Genomic DNA, 14007 nt, shown 5'->3' with positions numbered 1-14007 from the left:
ATAACAGAGCAAAGCCGGTCAATGTGTGAGGCGACACAGGAGTAGGGTGTTTATGAAAGTTCTGGGGCTGTTTATGTAACTCAACAGTGGTGCACACTGCAGATTCTCAACCCACCTCCCCACTCCTGGCCACACTATGGACACTGACAGGTGCCATTTTGATAGGTCTAGGGGTGCATACGCTGAACAACGAGGTTGATCTTCCAACCCTGGTTCTTTAAAATCTAATAATGCTGAATGTGCACTGTGGACACCATTTGGCACCATATTTGTGACTCAAGCAGCACATGCTTCGGAATCATTAATTCCACCCAAACCCCCGGCCCCACAATGTGCACTGTGTGGCACCATTTTGGTAACTCTATGGACTTGTGCTCAGGTCATCTCCCCCCTCGGTCCTGAGTGCTCTATGGACACCATGGGATGCCATTTTGATAACTCGAGCGACATGTTCTCTGGAATCATTCCCAAATCCTATGATGGTGTGGGTTGGCCTTCTGGGGGACTTGTTGAACCCACTACTGCCAATAACGTATCCGAGGGATGAGCCTAGCAAATGAGGACTGGCACACATACCAAGGGGTGAGCCTAGCAAATGAGGACTGGCACAGATACCAAGGAGTAGATGCAAAGTGATAAGTGCTTTTATTTAAACAAACTGAATCAAAACTGTGTTGAAAAGTGCACTGGTCTCTTCTTAAAATACCCACAAAAACAGTGATGATCCATGAGTTTAAAATCCACATTACAATTAGATTAAAGCCAACAGCCACCTGGCCCTTCATATTCTGTTGGACCAGCCCAGCACCACTCCATTTTTGTCTCCCCGGCTCACCCATTGATTGCTCAGCCAGTGGACATAAGGAGCAGCAATCCTCATACCTGACCCAGTCTTGGCTGCCTCCAAGTGGCACCGGCCAGATGGCTTGGGGTTGATTGTCCTCCCATCTTCCTTCTCACACCCCTGGTGTACATTGGATCCCTGGGGGTAGTACGCCATCTTGATCATTCCCACTCCTCAACAATTTATCAGCAGGGATGATCAAAGCACTGTGATGTTCCAACATTAATGGATTAAAAGCCAGAAGTCTGCATGACCATCATCATCAAGTCCTCCTGTGAATACCTTAAATACAAAGAGGACTATTTCATTTTTGTTAGGTAGAATGCCGAGAGGGGCCTGGGCTATATAAATGTTGTTGTTGACCCTAGAGTGCCGATCCTATTATTCACTCCTTCACCGGCCTACCACACTGCCTGGTTGCACGTCCTGCCTCTCTCCATGATGCTATGTGCGCTCATGGTCTCTCTCTCTTTCTTTCTGCCCTTGCAAGCTCCTTTTAAACTGTCCCTTCTGATGGGGTACAGGCCTGCATGCGCTGCTCCCTCCAAGGAAGTAATGAGGCACCTGCCAGATGTGCACACTTGCATGTGTCTTTACAATCGGGCAGGCTCCCCTCCATCCGTCTCTGGAGAGAAGCATGTTTGCGCTGTAGCAGTTCACTGCGAAAACAAATCCGAAAAGACACAGTCGCGCTATGAGCACTTGCCGTCAATGGGTGATGCAAAGAACCTGATAAATGCAGGGAACAGTAGTACTTGGCCATTAACCTGGTCACTACCCTGCCTGATTACTGTGTCTGTGTATAGGAGAATGGTGGATCCCGCTACAATAAATTCCTGTTTCAAGCTGAATAAAAGCTGGTTTTGCTAATGTACTGACACACAGCCTCATGTTTTAGGGTGCAAGACAGGGACTCGCATGTCATCACGCACATTCACCTGCGCCACTTTAGAGCCTGCACTTTGCAGGGCATGATTATTTTTTAAAAATTAGCAGTGTGTCACGGACCATTTATCAAAAATCCCCCTCCATGCCCTGACTAAACCACGCTAAGGCCAGCAGGGTTACTGAATAAGAGGCATGCTCCAGACCCCCCTCCTAGAGTTCCACATGGGCTTCAACCAGTAGTGTAACAGACTAACATTTATTTATTTATTGGTTTAAGCCGTATCCATTTTTACAAACTGAAAAAATGTGGTATGTATACATAAACAAACAGACTTCATTCTATATCAAACCACACTATTGTATATACATTAAAAAAATAATTCATAAAAATACATTTGGACATAACAGACTAATAGACACGCCCACAACTTACCCGTAATACTTTGTTAAACCACTAATTACACTATTTTTGGCGGAGTTCAGTACTTAAAAATTTAAGACTGTAAAAAATAATGGTATAAATCAAAACATTTCAATTCCAGGGTATGGTACGTCAAGATAAAACCTACAGATGGAATGCAGAGTATGTGGAAGAAAATCAAAGATCTTGTGCAAAGAAGAAAAAAAAGAACTTCCAACCCTGGGCAGTCTTCGGGTGCGAAAAGTGACATTTGCACTCAGAAGAACAAAACGCGGCTCCAGCGTTCATTACAGTAAAAATGAATGAAAAGTCGCTGTCGGTTGCCTTTAGTGCCGTTCGGTTTCCATTACACCATCACGAGTCACGCAGCGCGTCAATTCTCGGATAGAACGCAGAGCAGTCGTGCCCGTTTGGAGCTTCTAATCAGCACTTCCGTTTAAGGGCTCGGCGCATTGTACGTTGTGTCGATAGGCTACTTCGAATAAACCGGCCAGGTTCCTTAAAGCACGGGAGTCCCGACACGAAAGTGAAAGCGCGAAACAGAACTGAGCCCACGTGAATAAGCGGGACAGGGGCGCATCGCTGCCTGCTATCCCACCAGGTTGTTTCAATCTGCGCCCCCATCCTACTAAGACGGGCTTCACTTCTGAAATCCAGTAGTTGCAAAAGCAGGTTTGTAAAACTGCGAGAAGGATATGAAATTTGATACACGAGATAACTGATGAGCACGTGATTCTTGCACAACATGTACGTTGAGAGTCAACGCGACGCCTTGTCTCCCAGAGCTACCCATTTTTGGGAAATCTTTGTCACAGTTCACTCAGGGCAGCACATCCTACTGAAGGAATGCGTTTTCTAATAGTAATTTCGACGATGTGTACAGCAGAGTTCTTAAACACGTAATACAATAGGAAACTTGTATATTCTATTCAGGGCCGTCTTAACAGCACCATAGGCCCATGGGTAAATTAGTGCTCTGGGACACCTGTTTTGTTAGAAAAACAGAAACATACATAGTTATCAGAGACATTGTGTGCCCCTATGTTCCTGGGGTCCCAGCTGGTGCCCATACTTTAAGACAAATGCGCTTCAAAGACACACTGCATGCTGTGCACAAAATCAGATTCTCCAGCTCACTTATCTATTGAGAGCAAGGCTGGGCAGAAACCCACCCTGAAAGAGATGCTTCACATTTGCATTGGGGCATTTTAGAATCACCAGCTGACTGGAGAAACCAGGCAGCAAGGCCATGGGTCCCACCATCAAACTGTGGATCATCTAGGGGTCCATGTGGGTTACTGTTACTGATTGTCTGGTACAGGTGTGCTGGGACAGTTGGGAAGTCCCCGAGGTTTGGGCTGGGAATCCCTGGTCTAGATAACATGTACCTAAGCTTGAAGCAACCATTTTAAATAATAAGACTTTAATTTGCTGATTTGGCTGACGCCTTTTATCTAATGATTGATTACATTCTTTCTTTCTGTTTAAACATTCTGACATGTGTTCAGACTTTAGTATGTGTGTATGTATGTGTATGTGTATATATATATATATATATATATATATATATATATATATATATATATATATATATATATATATATATGGTTGAAATAGTTTACTGTCAAATAATGCAAAGAGTACGTGACACGTGTTTCGCCCTAATTCTGGGCTCATCAGGTGTACACACTCACTGCACCCACCCTCGGGGCATTGAACCTCGGACGTCAGTGTTAGAGGCGAAGCCACAACCACAAGTGTTACCTGGCAGGTAACCACCCATACAATCAGATTGTGACTCAGACTACGAATGCCATGAATGTAATTACCCCGATCTACATGCTGTCAAATAAACGATTATATATTTATAATCCATCCATCCATCCATTGTCCAACCCGCTGAATCCGAACACAGGGTCACGGGAGTCTGCTGGAGCCAATCCCAGCCAACACAGGGCACAAGGCAGGAAACAATCCTGGGCAGGGTGCCAACCCACCGCAGGACACACACAAACACACCAAGCACACATTAGGGCCAATTTAGAATCGCCAATCCACCTAACCTGCATGTCTTAGGACTGTGGGAGGAAACTGGAGTGCCCGGAGGAAACCCACGCAGACACGGGGAGAACATGCAAACTCCACGCAGGGAGGACCCGGGAAGTGAACCCAGGTCCCCAGATCACCCAACTGCGAGGCAGCAGTGCTACCCACTGCGCCACCGTGCCGCCATATTTATAATCGTTATATATATATTTATTTATGTATGTAAAAGAACTTCTGTAAAAAGCCAGATTTCCCCCAGGGGACAAATTTAGTTCCATCTATCTTGTTTTTCATAATTGGAGCACAAGCTGGTGAGGTGACTTGCTCAGGGTCACACAGTGTCACTAGAGGGACTTGAACTTGCAACTTTTCAGGGTTTAGACTCCAAAGCCATAAAATCTTAAAATTTTTCATTATTTAAAATAATGACTTAAACCCTTGGATACATATTATCTAGACCAGCAGTTTCCAACCCACTCCTCTAGGACACCCCCCCACCCCCCAAACTGTCATGCTTGTACAGTATCAGGTAATCAGTAACAGTGTGCTACATTTACTTATATGACGCCTTCCTCCAAGGTGACTCCCAACATCTATGATACAACTGGTTCCATTTCTTTTGTTTTTCCAGTTGGAGTACCGACAGGTGAATTTGGAACCCATACCCTGAACCCATACCCTCAGGGTTCGGAGTCCAAATCCTTAATCACTATGCCACTCTGCCTTCCTCAACAATTTTTTCACTTACATTTACTTGTTTAGCCAACACTTGTGCAGCATTTTAGACACAGTTGGTTACATTTCTTTTGTTTTGTCCAGTTGCAGCACAGGCAGGTGAAAGGATATGCTCCTGATCACACAGTATCAGCAGCAGGATCTGAACCTACAACTTCAGTTTTTGAAGTCCAAAATCTTAACCACTGTGCCTGCCTTAAGGATGTATTAACTTACATGTACTGTACTTACTTAGCCAACAGTTTCATCCATGGTGACTTGCAGCATTTGAGATGGTTACATTTCTTTTTGCTTTTTTCCAGTTGGAGCACAGGCAGGTAAGTGAAGTGACATGCTCATGGTCACACCTATCAGTGACAGGATTTGAGCTCACATCCTCGGGTTTTGAAATCCAAAACCTTAATCACTACGCCACACCACCAGCCCAAATGACCTCTATGTGATCCTTGGATGCACAATTTGTTGGGTGTCATATTCCAACCGACACGTTTGGTGCCCATATGGGCTTGCCAACTGGGGCAGACTCCATGCAGGCGTCAGGGATGCCTGCACATCGTCGCACTACAACAATTTATGTTGGTGTTTATGGTGTCTTTTTGTCCATGAAATACGATTGTCACTTTAAATTTTGTTCGTTTTCTATGAGTTACGCCCTCTTCTTTATCGTGTAAATATATAACGATAAGCACAGGTAGCGAGATAAGCCCTGAACCTGAGATGCGGGGGAGTTGACTGCCCCTCGGGTTAAACGAGATCGCCAGCAATGAAAGACGACCCTCCGAGCAAGCTCGCTTTTATCGAATAAATCGCGTTGCTCGAGCGCGAGGTCCATCAGAACGGTTATTTAGGTAAAAAAAAAAAAAAAAAAAGCTGTTAGTTTAATGAAGCCATTTTATGAATGAAAGTTTTAATAAATACTGAAGATTCAAAGGAAGTACGCGGAAGTGCTTTTCCTCTGTGATATTTTGAGCCGAAATGTATTCTCATATTCACTTGCTTACCTACCTACACCCTGTGTCTTGTGCAGGCGGTGCCGCTACGGGCACAGGGACGTTTAAAGTCGCCTCCAAAGCCATACAGCTCCATGGAACTCGACATACCTGGTAGAACAGGTTGCGCACTGAACTTCTCCCCGCCCACACTTAGGTGTCGGAGTTGCCGATGCCAGCCAAATGAATTAACAGTCCCGGTTAATTCCAGTCTGCAGCAAGGCAGCTTCGAGAGCGGGTGAGTAAACAGACTATCAATTGGGCACCCGTGGAGGGGACTGAGAACGGGCATGTTCTTGGGGGGTTCGTTTCGAAAGCGCGAGATGGGGTTCTGCCTAATAAAGTGTGGTCGAGCTGGGCTTCCGAGAACCGCTGACTTCTGATGGCGGTCGGCGATTTCGTTCAATTTGGACGCCGCTACTTAAAAAAAAAAAAATGTTATATTTAGTAGGTTAGGAATTAACTGGACTTTTTCAGTCCTAAAAGGCGTCGAGATGCGCCGGTGCTTAATTTACTGCCAAGCCACGGCGTGTAAAATCTCAATTCAAGACCAATGTTTAGGGCGGAGTGGTGGCTCTGAGGCTAAGAATCTGTGCTGGTATCCAGAAGGTTGTCGGTTCGAATCCCCGTCACTGCCAAAAATATTTGAACTATGGCTATGTGCAGCAAGTAGCGCATTTAAAATTAGGAACCCAGTGGTGTTTCATGTCACACCCATTCCGGGTTATTTCTGGACCCTTCATGCGGATAGAGTCCTTTTCTTAAAGAACAACGCTAGCACCTTTATTTTGAAGAGTGCGCCGACCAGGTATTTACCGCACATAGTCACTCTTAAAAATACTTTAATGTCACTTTATGTTTCTTTACTGAGTTGTATGGTTCCTCGTAGCTCCATTGCTTGACCAAGCACCATTTCATTCTGGGTGATGAACGGTTCTCTGCATACGAAGTTGGTTCTTTGTGCTTTGAAAAACATGAAGGTGGGCTGCCTAGCAGGGTACATATGGATTCAGAAAACCTGAACTAAGGTTGTGTTTTATGCAGTGAGAATTCTTCTCAGATCGTGGACCAATGGTATTTCACAAATCTGTTAGCACCTATTTATGGTTATTTACTGCATGGAGCCTGTGACAGATTAAAATTAACAAAGGCTCCTTCTGGAAACTTCATGTGGATGGGTCTTTTGGGACCCCCTATCACACTGAAGAACCACTCTGGCACCTTCATTTTTAAGAGTGCGGTGGTGGTGTCAGTCAGTCGGTCATTATCCATACTGCTATATCCTAACACAGGTGTTGTGTCCTTTTAAAATTGGGAACCAAGTGGTGTTTCACAAATGTGCTAACATCAATTCATGCCTATTTATGGACCCTGTTTCAGATCTAAATAAATAATGGTTCTTTCTGGAATATATACAGGTAAAAGTAGATTTACAGTTGAGTATGCAAAACATAGTTTATTCTATACATTTGTATTTTTTGTGACATTCTTTTGTTTTAATAAAATTAATAAAACTATTGTAATAGTCATATCCTGCATGCCTTTTTCTATACAACCAACTGTAAACCTACTTCTGCCCTTCCCAATGTATAAAGAAAGTGCCATGGAAGACACTGAACATTCTGACTGGACGAGAAAATGACTTCTTGCTCGGTCAGAAGGATATATAAGGGATGGACTAGAAGCTGGAGGCCAGGGGCAGTTCCATCCACTGTACAATAGGTGGCAGTGGTCCTCTCGGGGTATCTCAGTTTGGAGGGGTGCATGGGAGTTAGAGTCCAGAAGTGCAGCCCTGTTGGGGTCACAGTGTACCATTAGAGGGCGCAGTCAGGGGAGGACCTCCCTGGTTTCCTCGTGACCCAGAAGTGCTTCCCATAGGACGCAGCAGAGTACCAAAGGCATTCCCAGGTCTTGTTTATAAAGGGGCTCGCCACCTCACCTTGGGGAGTCAGCAGCCAACACTAATCTGGAGTGTGGAAAGAGAGAAAAAGATTCAGATTGTGTTGCGATTGTGTAATTATTGGCTGTGTTGTCTAGGTATGTGATAAAAAATCCTTTATTTGAACTGTGTCTGGGGTTTGGGGGCTCAGTTGCACCCCCTATTGGTTAATATATATTTTTTAGGTTTGAATTGCAATCTAATTATTAGGTGGTTACCTATATAATATAGTTTATACAGGGTGGGCATAGTTATGTTTACAATCATAATTACACAAAACAGAGTTTATTCTTGTATTATTTTTTTAGTAATTATTTGTCTTCTTGTCTTATTAGAAGTAGTATTGTTAACATGTCTTTGAATGTAGCAATCATAACCTGAATGTCTGTCTTGTTTCATATGAACAACTGTAAACCTACTTTTGCCCAACCCTATATACTGTGTGTATGTATGTGTATATAGATGTGAATTGGGAGTCCCAAAAGCACACAAGTCCCATAAATACTTCCAGAACTGTCCTGTAGGGGGGGATTTCTCTTGAGAACCTCACTAGAAACAAAAAGGGGCCTTGAATAATCTTTACAAAAGATTTATTTTTTAACAGAAATGCGCTGTAGCACCTGAGAGCACAAAAGGAATTGCGTGAGAAGGCAAGGCAATCCACAGCAAACACAGTCCCAATGCCAAATCCCAAGGCAAAGTCAAAAACAGAGCACCGGTTCAAAAATCCAGGAAATCACAATAAGCACAACAGAAACACCAATAAACACTTCACTCCTTAGCACTTTTGAAATGAACCTCCAGGAACACTGGGTGACCCTTTGGATTTATTGGGTGGAGGACAGTTCCTGGCAGTGATTGGCAAGTGGTCCTGCCGCTTGGACGACTACCCACAAAACACATGGGACATAACCAAGGCATTTTATAGTCACAGAAAAAAACAAAGAATAATGCACATAATAAACAAAAGAAACATTAACACAAAAAATTGGCATAAAAAAACTTTGAACCCTAGCTGGGGGAGAAATGCTGGCTGAAAACGTATATATTGTGGCCACCATGGGGCCCCCAACCTGCACCCCCAACCTAACATAGGCTGATGCCAGGCACAAGTTCAAGGACAATATACATTATTTATTTGGCCAGCGGAAATTCTTCCCAATTGTTTCCCCCTAAACAACCCAGTATATAAGCACAGTCAAGTAAATATCACACAGGACTTCTCTTCCATTTCTTTCTGTCCTCCACCAATCCCAGTGGTATGACTGAAATTTGCACAAGTTACAGTGATCATAAAATTATTGTTGGCAGAGCATCTGTGACTTACAGCCTGAAAGAGAGAAAGGGATCGACAGAAAATACCTGTCAGAAGCCGAAACATAAAAGGTTTGACCAGGAGCTGCTGCTAGCACTAATGGTAGGATCAGTATTGTCACATGTATACAGAGCACAGTGAAATTTCAACCAACATGCTACAAGTCTGCCACTCTCCAGTACCACCATTAAAAAGAATGTTTTAGGGAGCTGTTTCTCTGGAGACATCTCTTATTTAAATTGTACATACTGACTGTTGTGTAAAATAGCCTGTTTTGGCTTCATACTGTGATATGTGCTTGGTTTGTGCATGTACTGTTATCATAAATGTCTATAAAATAATAAGTTATTGTTTGCCATTTTGCTGCAGAGTCATTTTGAACACAAGATGTCAAGATGTTGTCAAGATGTAATCACGGGTTGCTAGCGAGTGTGTACCGGCAGTCGATATTCAGACTCCCCTTATGTCTGGAAAATCATCCACATTTCTAAAAGCAGCAGCCTTTCTGTATTTTGCTTTCACACTTGAATCTGTTGATAATAATTGTGAATTTCCCCTTGGGATTAATAAAGTATCTATCCATCTATCTATCTATCACAACCTCACACTCCTTGACTTAACGCTCCCCAGTTCTTTGGGTGTTCCTCTCAGATTTGTCTTTCTTGGTTTCTGACATGTGCCTGATTTCCTGACTGCATTCTTTCTTCATCCCTTCCTGACACTTCCTGGAACTACAGCGTGTCAGCTGTTTCAGTTCTGCCAAAGTAAGCTCCCATTAGTGAAGTTTTACTTTGCCTCTTCTGGAAAAACCAGGGCCAGTTTAAACCAATTTAGGCATTCCTTGTGTGATTATGGGTTAGACAAGACATAAATTGTTGTTACGCACTGTTGTTTCTGTCCTGGCAGAACAGCTATCAGTAACCAAGGAATCTGAAGTAGATTAGATCGACACTGACCACATTTACATGGTGTCTCCTGGAGACCACATTGTCTGCTTTTGTTTTGAGGTCACCTATTGTCGGGTTGTTGCCCTTACAGTACTTTGGGTGATTGCTATGTCTCTCGTTCTGTGTGTGTACACTACCATTTAAACATTAGATGTCACCCAGGAAACATTCATGTTTTTGCTAGAAATTGAAATCTTTTACTATCAAGATACCATGAAATTGGTTTAAAAATATAGCCAAGAAATGGTTACTTTTTATAATCGTTGCTACTACTTGATTTTTAATTTATTATTCACACATGTCTGTAAAGCCATATTTTGAGCATCAATTCCTTTAGTGTGTTAATGGTCAACTTCCTTGGCTTATCTTTTGCTAGTCATGTGTTAATGCTAATTGGTTATTAGAGAAACCTTTTTAAATTGCATTAGCTCTGCTGAAAACTGTTATTCTGTTACAAGGTGCTGGCTTTCCTAAAGTGCCGTTCTGGGTTCAAAAATGGCCAAAATGAATCTGCTTTCTCAAAAAGCATGTTAGTCTATTGTTACTTTTTTTTCAGAATGGTTATTTCATGTGGCAGACTGGCAAGAAACAAAGATTTCATACAAAGGTGTTTATAATGAAGGCATTGCTCAGTGGCAGCCTTCAACCCCAAACTTTTGACCAATAGTGAATGTATATAGATAGATAGATATGAAAGGCACTAAATTAATTAGATAGATAGATATGAAAAGCACTATATGATAGATGGATAGAGTGCCTTCAGAAAGTGCCTGGACCCCTTCACTGCTCACTTTATTGTGTTGTAGATTTAATGTTAAATGAATAAATTTGTCAGTCTACATTTAGTACCCCATTATGACAAACTGAACAGTTGTTTTCAAAAATGTTTGCAAATTTATTAAAAATCGATAACTGAAATCTGTAATTTATGTCCGTATTCAGCCCCTTAATTCAGTAGTTTGTAGAAGTCCCCTTGGCACCAGTTACATCTTTGAATCTTTAAAAGTTAGTCTGCGCAACATTTGCACACATGTATTTATGCAGTCTATCCCTTTCTTCCTTACAAATTCTCTCAAGCTCCACTAGAATGCATGGCAGGTGTATGCAAATTGCCATCTCCAGGTGTCTCCACAGATGTTGTGTGATGTTTTAAGTCTGAGCTTTGGCTCTGCCACGTAAAGACACTCGGAGACTTATTCCGAAGCCACTTCAGTGTTGTCTTGGTTGAAGGCTTTGGGTCATTGTTTTGCTGAATGGTGACCTTTTGCCCCAGCCTGAGGTCTTGTGCACTCTGGAGCAGATTTTCTTCAAGAACCTCTCTATATTTGGTTGAATTCATCTTCCCTCAATTCTGTCCAGTTTCCCTGACCTTGTTGCTGAAAAGCATCATCAGAGCATGATAGTTCACTGTAAGGATGGCATTACTCAGGTGATGAGCAGTGCCTGGTCATAGTGCTTGGAGTTCTACCCAAGGAGTTCAATTTTTGTCTCATTAGATCAGAACACCTTTTTAAAGTCTTTTAAATGCCTTTTGGCAAATCCCAAGTAGACTGTCATTTCAACCTGATTGATGGAGTGCTGCTGAAATTTTCTTCCATCTTACCTGAGGACTACTGATGCTCTGTAAGAGTGACAATTGTGTTCTTGGTCACCTCCCAGGAAAAGGCCCTTCTTCCTTAGTTACTCACTTTGGCTGGAAAGCCAACGTTTCAAAATGATTGGAGCCAATGTGCTTCTAGGAACGCTAAGAGCTTTAGAAATGGTTTTACACTCTTGCCCTGATCTGTGCCTCGCAACAAGTTGATTGTGGTGGACTACAGAGAGTTCCTTGGACTTCATGGCTTGGTTTTTAACCTGACATGCAGTGTGAACTGTTGGACCTTCTATATACAGGTGTGTACTTTTATAAATGTCCAATCAATGCAGTTTGCTGTATTTGGACTCCAGTCAAGTTCTAGAGACATCTCAAGGAGAATTGAAGCAAAACAGGATGCACCCGAGCACAGTTTGAAGTGCCACAGCATCGCCGTCTTCTTCTTTCAGCTGCTCCCGTTAGGGGTCGCCACAGCGGATCATCTTCTTCCATATCTTTCTGTCCTCTGCATATTGTTCTGTTTCACCCATCACCTGCATGTCCTCTCTCACCACATCCATAAACCTTCTCTTAGGGCTTCCTCTTTTCTTCTGGCCTGGCAGCTCTATCCTTAACATCCTTCTCCCAATATACCCAGCATCTCTCCTCTGCACATGTCCAAACCAATGCAATCTCACCTCTCTGACTTTGTCTCCCAACCGTTCAACTTTCTAATCCTATCCATCCTCATCACACTCAATGCAAATCTTAGCATCTTTAACTCTGCTACCTCCAGCTCTGTCTCCTGCTTTCTGGTCAGTGCCACAGTTTCCAACCCATATGACATAGCTGGTCTCACTACCATCCTGTAGACCTTCCTTTTCACTCCTGCTGATATCTGTCTGTCACAAATTACTCCTGACACTCTTCTCCACCCATTCCACCCTGCCTGCACTCTCTTTTTAACTTCTCTTCCACAATCCCCATTACTCTGTACTGTTGATCCCAAGTATTTAAACTCATCCACCTTCGCCAGCTCTACTCCTGCATCCTCACCATTCCACTGACCTCCCTCTCATTCACACACATGTATTCTGTCTTGTTCCTACTGACCTTCATTCCTGTCCTCTCTAGAGCATATCACCACCTCTCCAGGGTCTCCTCTTTGAAGTGCCACAGCAAAGGTTCTAAATACTTGTATAAAGGACAGGTTACAGTTTTTGATTTTTATAGAATTTGTAAACCTTTTTAAATGCATGTTTTCACTTTGTCATTGTGAGTAGTTGTGTGTAGAATGATGAGAAAAATAGTAAATTTACACATTTAAAATTAAATTACCAACACGACAATATATGTAGATAGTGATGGGGTCTGAAAAGTTTCTTGATCCACTGTATTTGTGTCTGTCTCTCTGTCTGTGTATCTATCTGTATGTATGTATGTATGTATGAATCAACTCGACCCAAACAGGTGGTAGAGGCAGATTTATATATAAAAAAAAAAACTTTTATTTTTCTTCACTACGTGGGAAATGCCTTCCCCATTTCCCACAGGCACAACTCAGTCCCAGTAACACAAAAGCACACAATACAATCATATTTTCTCATCTCTTTACTCCTCCACTCCTCCCCAGCAATCTTCGTCCACCTTCCACCTGACTGGTGGCTGTTGGCTTCTTTTATAGCTGACCCGGAAGGAAAAGAAACATAGTAGAACAAATGAGTTTATTGTTTTGTCATTTGAATGTCAGTAAGGCCACCTTAGTATCAGTTGGAATATGGAATGCTAGTCTCACACACACACACACACACATTCACTCTCACCTGGTCAGTTCATCATAACCTGTACATCTTTTTAATGTGGAAGAAAATGTGTACCACATATGTCAGCCGTGTATAGCTGTCTTTGACTGTAATCAGGCTAAGCTCCCTGTAGCTGTAAGGTAGCTGTGCTAACCTCTATGTCATCCCGGTGCAACTAATTCTTTTTAAAAATTAGAATAGCCTAGTTTTTGACAGGCATATCAGTAATGGAGCAGCAATTTCATGTTCAAGACCATCCCTGGCTCCCCCATTGTGCCAGCATTTACCTGAGACTGACGACTTTGAATATTTAATTAGAACTGATAAGAATATCTGCTGGTGTGTGTGTTATCACCAACATATATTTATGGTACTCTTCTTTTGAACATTGGAAGCAATAGAGGTATTGTTTTGGAAGTGCAACCGTATATAGTTTTGTGGTTTTGTGCTTTGTCCCCTTAATTTCTTCCATTATTTCACACTTGACACTGAATGTTTTCAGGTCTTC

General features: G+C 42.6%; 1 protein-coding gene across 2 annotated transcripts in view; it reads left to right on the top strand.

Annotated features, from left to right (window-relative positions):
- Positions 1 to 14007, top strand: part of LOC114668772 (N-acetyllactosaminide beta-1,3-N-acetylglucosaminyltransferase 2-like) — a 67781-nt gene that overhangs the window by 36732 nt on the left and 17042 nt on the right. The window contains exon 1 of one of the 2 annotated variants that reach the window (XM_028824703.2): positions 5969 to 6161. The exons of the other annotated variant lie outside the window; for it this stretch is intronic. The gene's annotated coding sequence lies outside the window, so the exon portion shown is untranslated. Of the gene's footprint in view, positions 1 to 5968; positions 6162 to 14007 lie in introns of those variants that run through there. 2 annotated transcript variants of the gene reach the window in all.

Source organism: Erpetoichthys calabaricus, chromosome 18 (genome assembly GCF_900747795.2).
Source record: "Erpetoichthys calabaricus chromosome 18, fErpCal1.3, whole genome shotgun sequence".
Taxonomy (NCBI): domain Eukaryota; kingdom Metazoa; phylum Chordata; class Cladistia; order Polypteriformes; family Polypteridae; genus Erpetoichthys; species Erpetoichthys calabaricus.
The sequence above is the reverse complement of the archived record's forward strand: the minus strand, read 5'-3'. Positions and strand labels throughout refer to the sequence as shown.